Consider the following 6,522-nt stretch of genomic DNA (forward strand, 5'->3'; position numbering starts at 1 on the left):
TTCATCGGCGCGGCTGCTCAGCTCTTGTTTGGGAGCAGTTTGCCAGGACCGCGCTCTAATGCTGTTATTTTGTTTTACATCCATACATTTGCACTGACAACGTTTCAACTGACGCATCCATTCACTTGCAGTTCATACTGATTAACTCTATTGATACTGACTTTCTGATTATGTTTTTTTTTTGGTTAATAAATATTATGATTGAAGTTATTCCGCCGTGTCGTCTCCCTTAATGTTACACCTTTGAGCCAGGTGTCACATATGGGGGCTCGTCCGGGATTTGAACCCGGGACCTCTCGTACATGTGATGAGCAGGGCAGGGCGAGAGCCATGAGGGAACGGCGCAAACATCAGCTGCGTGTTGCACTGGTCTCGTATCTCTCACGGAGGAGCTCCGGAAGCATAAAAGGAGGAGCAACGGCAGTGAAGGACGAGAGAGGACCAGGCCTGGACTTCATTTTATGTTTTGTTATGATTGTGTGGCCAGTAGTTGTCCGTGAGGAACTGCCGGAATTTTACTTTCGTATTGTATTTGTTTTAGTGTTGTCAAAAGTACCGACTTCGGTACCTATCGGTCCTGAAATTTTAAAAACGTGACGCTTTGAGCGCTGTTGAGCGGATTCGTAAACATCTTTGATTGGCCATTGTGTTGACACGCTCATCGGATATGCCTGTGATTGGCTACAATGATCAACGCGTGGGAGCATTTGAAAGCACACGGAAGTGTTTGAATTTGAAAGCGTTTTGAAAGTGGGAGCGCGAGCGATTGAAAGCAGGTGTTTAACAGTGGACCGATCCGTGATAGACGCCTGCTTTCAAACGCTCGCGTGTGTATCTGTGTAAGCACTTAGTGAAGAGATTAATTGATGACTATTTACAACGTTTTTACAGCGTTGATCATTGAAGCCTATCACAGACATATCTGATGAGCCGTGAAAACAACGGCCAATCAGAGATGTTTACGAATCCACTCAACAGCGCTCAAAGTGTCACATTTTTTAAATTTCAGTACCGACTAGGTACCGAAGTCGGTACTTTTGACAACACTAATTTGTTTATTTTGTATTAAAGTTGTGTTTAACGTTCGCCAGTTCCTGCCTCCTTCTTCCCGTATCAACTAACTTTACTACAATGGTGCCAAAGCCCGGGAGGAAGGAGGGACATGCTGTCTGAGAGCCCTTGCTGCTGAGGGAGATCGCAGTGCTGAGGAGGTCGGGCAGACTGCAAGTGGCTGCCCGAGGCGGTGGTGCTGGAGCGATTGATCAACAGGTGGGACAGAGAACTCACTGCCGTGCTCCTGGGTCGAGGTGGGGTGACTGCCATCCGAGAGGGAGTGGAGGAGTCACCGCTGTTCGCCGTGGGCCGGAGCCTGCTGCCGTCTGCCAGGAGCAGGGAACGGGGGACTCACTGCCCGCTGCCCTCAGCCAGAGGAGCCATCACCGGACGCCAGGAGGCGGAGAAGGATCGAGCCGTCCACCAAGCGTCCAGTACCATCGTATGGCACTGTGAGGAAGAGCCTCTCGGCTGGCTGAGGACCAAGCGGCAGTGTGTCCGGGAACTGGACTAAGTTTTTTTTCCTCTTTTCCATCTCTTGTCTGTCGCTCCCTGTGCTTCCGTCTCCTTTTTTCTCGTCTCGTCTGTCCTTAACCCCAGGTGCTGCGGCCGCCGAGACTGGCCCCTGGGGGAGTAGAGCGCAGTCGTGTGGGTACCTCCCAGCCTGCGAGGGGCGATGGGGGTATGTGACAAGTCATGAGGGAACGGCACGAGGCCTGGACTTTATTTTATATTTTGTTATGTTTGTGTGGCCGGTAGTTGTCCGTGAGGAACTGCCGGCATTTTACTTTCGTATTGTATTTGTTTATTTTGTATTAAATTTGTGTTTAACGTTCGCCGGTTCCCGCCTCCTTCCTGTATCAACTAACCTTACTACAATACATACACATATATATATATATATATATATATATATATATAGTCATGTGAAAAAGTTAGGACACCCTATTGAATTCCATGGTTTTCTGTATCAGGACATAATAAAAAATCTGGTTCTTGGCAGGTCTTAAAATTTGGAAAATAAAACCTCAGATGAACAACAACACATGAAATATCACACCATGTTATTATTTATTTTGCAAAATTAAAGCCAAGATGAAAAACCATGGGTTAGGACACCCTATGATTCAATTGCTTGTGGATCCACTTTTAGCAGCAATAACTTGAAGTAATCATTTTATGTATGACGTTATCAGTCTCTAACATCATTCTGGAGGAATTTTGGCGCACTCTTCTTTACAATGTTGCTCCAGTTCATTGAGGTTTGTGTGAATTTGTCTATGCACAGCTCTCACCACAGCGTTTCAGTCGGGATGAGGTCTGGACTTCACTGGGCCATTGCATCACCGTGTTTTTCTTTTTCAGCCATTCTGGTGTAAATTTGGTGGATATCTTCAGATCATTGTCCAGTTGCATGACCCAGTTTTGGCCAAGCTTTATCTGTCAGATAAATGGCCTCATGTTTGACTCTAGAATACTTTGGAATACAGAGGAGTTCACGGTCTACTGCGAGATGCCCAGGGCACGTGGCTACAAAACAAGCCTAAAATCTCATCAGCCCTATTCCCACATGCTTGACTTTTGGTATGAGGTGTTTGTGCTGATATGCTCTTTTGGTTGTCACTAAACATGGAGCTGTGCATCATGGCCAAACTTCTCCAGTTTGGTCTCATCTGTCCAAAGGACTTTTTTCCAGAAGTCTTGAGGTTTGTTCAGATGCAACTTTGCAAACCTAAGCCGTACTGCCATGCTTTTTTAGAGAGAAGAGGCTTTCTCCTGGAAACCCTTCCAAACATGCTATACTTGTCCTGTCTCTTTCTAATTGTACTGTCATGAACTTTATCATTTAACATGTTAACTGAGGCCTGTAGAGTCTGAGGTGTAGTTCTTGGGCTGTCTGTAATTTCTCTGCGCATTGCACGGTCTGATCTTGGGGTGACTTTGCTGGGATGTTCACTCCTGGGAAGATTGGTGTCTGTTTTGAATGTTTTCCACTTGTGAATAATCTTCCTCAATGTAAATGATGGGCTTCAAATTGTTTTGAAATGGCCTTGTAACTGTTCCCAGATTGATGGCAGCAACAATTGCTTCTCTAAGATCATTGCTGATGTTTTCCTCCTTGTCATTGTGTTAACACACATCTGAAGTCTCCAGACGCTCAAACTGCCAGAACTTCAGTTTTTATAAAGGTGTTCACACTTGCTAGTGATCAGTTAATCAAGACATTTGATTAGCAGCGCCTGACTGTTACTTACCCTCTTAATTCTTATATTAACAGTAAGGGTGTCCTAAGATTGTCACCCATGGCTTTTCCATTTTGGCTTTATTTGCTAAATAAATAATGACATGGTGTGATATTTCATGTGTTGTTGTTCATCTGAGGTTTTATTTTACAAATTTAAGACCTGCCAAGAACCAGATGATTTTTTATTATGCCCTAGAATTCAATAGTGTGCCCTAACTTTTTCACATGACTGTATTATATATGTATATGTATATATATATATATATATATATATATATATAGACATACAGTCATGTGAAAAAGTATATATTAGTCACAGGCAATCCACACTCCAATCCAGAAGGGGGCACATGCAGTAATGCAATGCTGTTTGCTAACCGCCACAACAGGAAAAAGAACAAAAGAAGAAGAACAGATGCTTAATGCTCTCTCAACCAGTGTTTCAACCACAGAAAGACATCAATAAAACAGCTTGAGAATAATATCTCACGTAGCATTACATTTACCTCAGGTCAGTCATTCAGTGTCCACAGCATGTTAATTCACTAGAGAAATGAACTCTAGAGGGAGCACCTTCCCCTAACCCTACCCAACACTTTTAATATTATGAAACACTTGTTTGAAGTTTATTTCAGCTTTTAGAACATTATTTTCATTTTTATTGAAAATAAATGTGAGGTTGGCAAAAGGCAGATTCAAACCTGCATCGATGGCATTAAAAGCCAGGTCTGCGAGCCTTACTCAATACTGCTGCGCCACCGAAGACAGTGAATTCTGTGTGTTTTTTTTTAAAACTTGAGTGGCCCAACCAGACATTGGTGGGCGGAGCTAGTGTAAATAGCGTTTGCCAACAAGGGACGCTATTTGCACTTAGTGTAAATAGACACTCCATTAAAGAAATTTGTCATGAAAGCAAGTTATTACAGTAACTGTGTAAATGATTATATTTCAAAAATGAATTGGAGAAGAAAACTAATAAATATTATTATTATAATAAATAATTTTATAATTAGATTCAGAAGTTAATTCAAAAGCTGCCTTATGTGCAATTTACATGTTTTTTTTTTTTTTTTGAGTGTTGATTATTATATCTAAAAATAAATAGCAACTGAATTTAATAGTTAAGGCTGTTGTTAATTGTAACCTTTAATGTTATAGTAATGTGCAAGAAAGAGCCCCTAAACCGTTTACAGCTTTAGCTGAGATCGATTTTTAAGAAAATGTTACTTATAATTGAATTTATTGAAAGATACACATTTTACTCAACAAACCACTGTTTAATAAAAAAGAAGAAAAAAGAATAAATTTTATGTTTACTTTTCTCTCCTCGCCTGACCCCTGACTTCAATACCGAGGTATGTACCGAACCGTCATATATTCATATACATTCATGTATAACTTCATAACCTGTCTTTAAAACTCCACTGTAAACTAAAGTTAAACTGAAGCTCTTGAGTGTTTTGAAAGGCACCTTTAAATAAAATGTATTATTATTATTATTAAAGCCCTTCATACAAAAAGTCACTTGACTATGAACTCATAGAAGGGATCTTATTTCAGCAAGTTATTGGTGAAATATCACAAGATGGATTTGAACCTGCAATACCTGCCTACATGAGCGCCACAGTTAGCCTATGTAGTACTTAATTATTTTATTAATGAATATCAAAAACAAACTTATGACACACACACACACACACACACACATATATATATATATATATATATATATATATATATATATGATTAATGGGAATAATAAATGCTGACACATATATCATCATTCAGGGACTGTTCGGACAGCTGCTGAGCAGCAGAACAAAGAGCAGCAGGAGAAACACAGCAGTCCTCAAAGAGCAGACATGTCTCTACAGAGCTTCCCTTCACATCACCACACACACACACACACACACCCACACACACACACACACACCATTCACTCAATACAAGCCTGATCAGGCTCACAGCGATTCCTCACATACTGCTGCTGTAAACACAGGACACATGCGCGGATGTGAGAGAACAGAAGCGGCAGAGCTGAATTGTTCTTCTCCGCTGATGGCTTTAGGCTGCAGGTTCAGCACGTCATGCATCTATCTGAGAGTGAACGCATACAAGTGCCCAAATACACACTAAACCCGTGCATTCCCTTGAGCACACACACTATCTGTATGTGACGCGACACTGTCTCTATATTTACTTAGAAAAAAAGTATCAGGTGAAATCCTGATGTAGGAGGAGAAACGACTGAACCACAAAGCCGCAGGTAATTCAAACACATCTAAAAGTTTTTGCTTTTCTCTCTCTCTCTCTCTCGGAGAAACCGAATCCACATGAAAGTGAGTGAAATGAGCGGATCTTACCTTTACAGCTGCTCGGCTCACGCGCACAGACGCTTTGAAAGTAATCGCGCGCGCTGTTGCTCAGCGCGGTAAAGGATTGCTCGACCTGTCAGTGTGTGTGTGTGTGTGTGTGTGTGTGTGTGTGTGTGTGATGCTGGAGGGGGGAAAGTCACTGCCTCCTTCAGTCCCACCCTAAACACACGCACAGCTGTGAACAGTCATCAAGGTCACGACCAAAACTCTCCATGAGTCCTTCTGGCTGTACAGAATCAGCTTGTCTCCATCATAACTGTTCACTCAGAAGCCAGTTTGCTGGCCATTCAGAACTTAAAGCAAAATATATATTTTTGGAAATAAACCAAAATAACAGCATCACGCTCCCTGCAAACCTTCATGGAAAGTAATACTGTACTGTCACGCCTGTCTGTGTTTGTGTTTTGCTTTAGTTGGACTTTGAATTAGTTTTGCACTGTTCTCTTTTCAGTTTCCTGTTTTCTTTGTTTGTGTTGTTCTGTTGACATGGTTTTTGATTGACCCTCACTTGTGTTTCTCTCTGTATATAGCACTCATTTTCAGTTATTCTTTGTCAGATCTTGTAGTGTTGTTCTGTTTCCAGATAGCCTGAAGAAGTGTTATTTCGGGCCAAAAATGTAATAGAAAATTCTGGATGCATTTGGCCGAAAACCATAACCAAAAATGACTTTTTAATAATTATTTATTATTTTAAATGACTTTTTTCGTATATTAGACTTTTTAATTTTAATATTTTTTAATAATAATGATTCTGAATTTTTAAAAATACAAGCCAATTAAATAAAATAATCACACTTTTATTGAAAGTGACACTAAAATTAGATATAAAATGTATTAATATTAGTTTTT

General features: G+C 40.9%; 1 protein-coding gene across 14 annotated transcripts in view; it reads right to left on the bottom strand.

Annotated features, from left to right (window-relative positions):
- vit (vitrin) overlaps positions 1–5,801 on the bottom strand; it is a 32,137-nt gene extending 26,336 nt beyond the window's left edge. For 11 of the 14 annotated variants that reach the window (XM_048206043.1, XM_048206042.1, XM_048206041.1 and 8 more), the window contains exon 1: positions 5,662–5,801. The gene's annotated coding sequence lies outside the window, so the exon portion shown is untranslated. The remainder of the gene's footprint in view (positions 1–5,661) is intronic. The other 3 variants (XM_048206050.1, XM_048206049.1, XM_048206047.1) reach the window with 1 other exon arrangement.
- Between the last annotated feature and the right edge of the window lie 721 nt (positions 5,802–6,522).

The sequence above is a fragment of the Megalobrama amblycephala genome, linkage group LG10 (genome assembly GCF_018812025.1).
Source record: "Megalobrama amblycephala isolate DHTTF-2021 linkage group LG10, ASM1881202v1, whole genome shotgun sequence".
Taxonomy (NCBI): Eukaryota; Metazoa; Chordata; class Actinopteri; order Cypriniformes; family Xenocyprididae; genus Megalobrama; species Megalobrama amblycephala.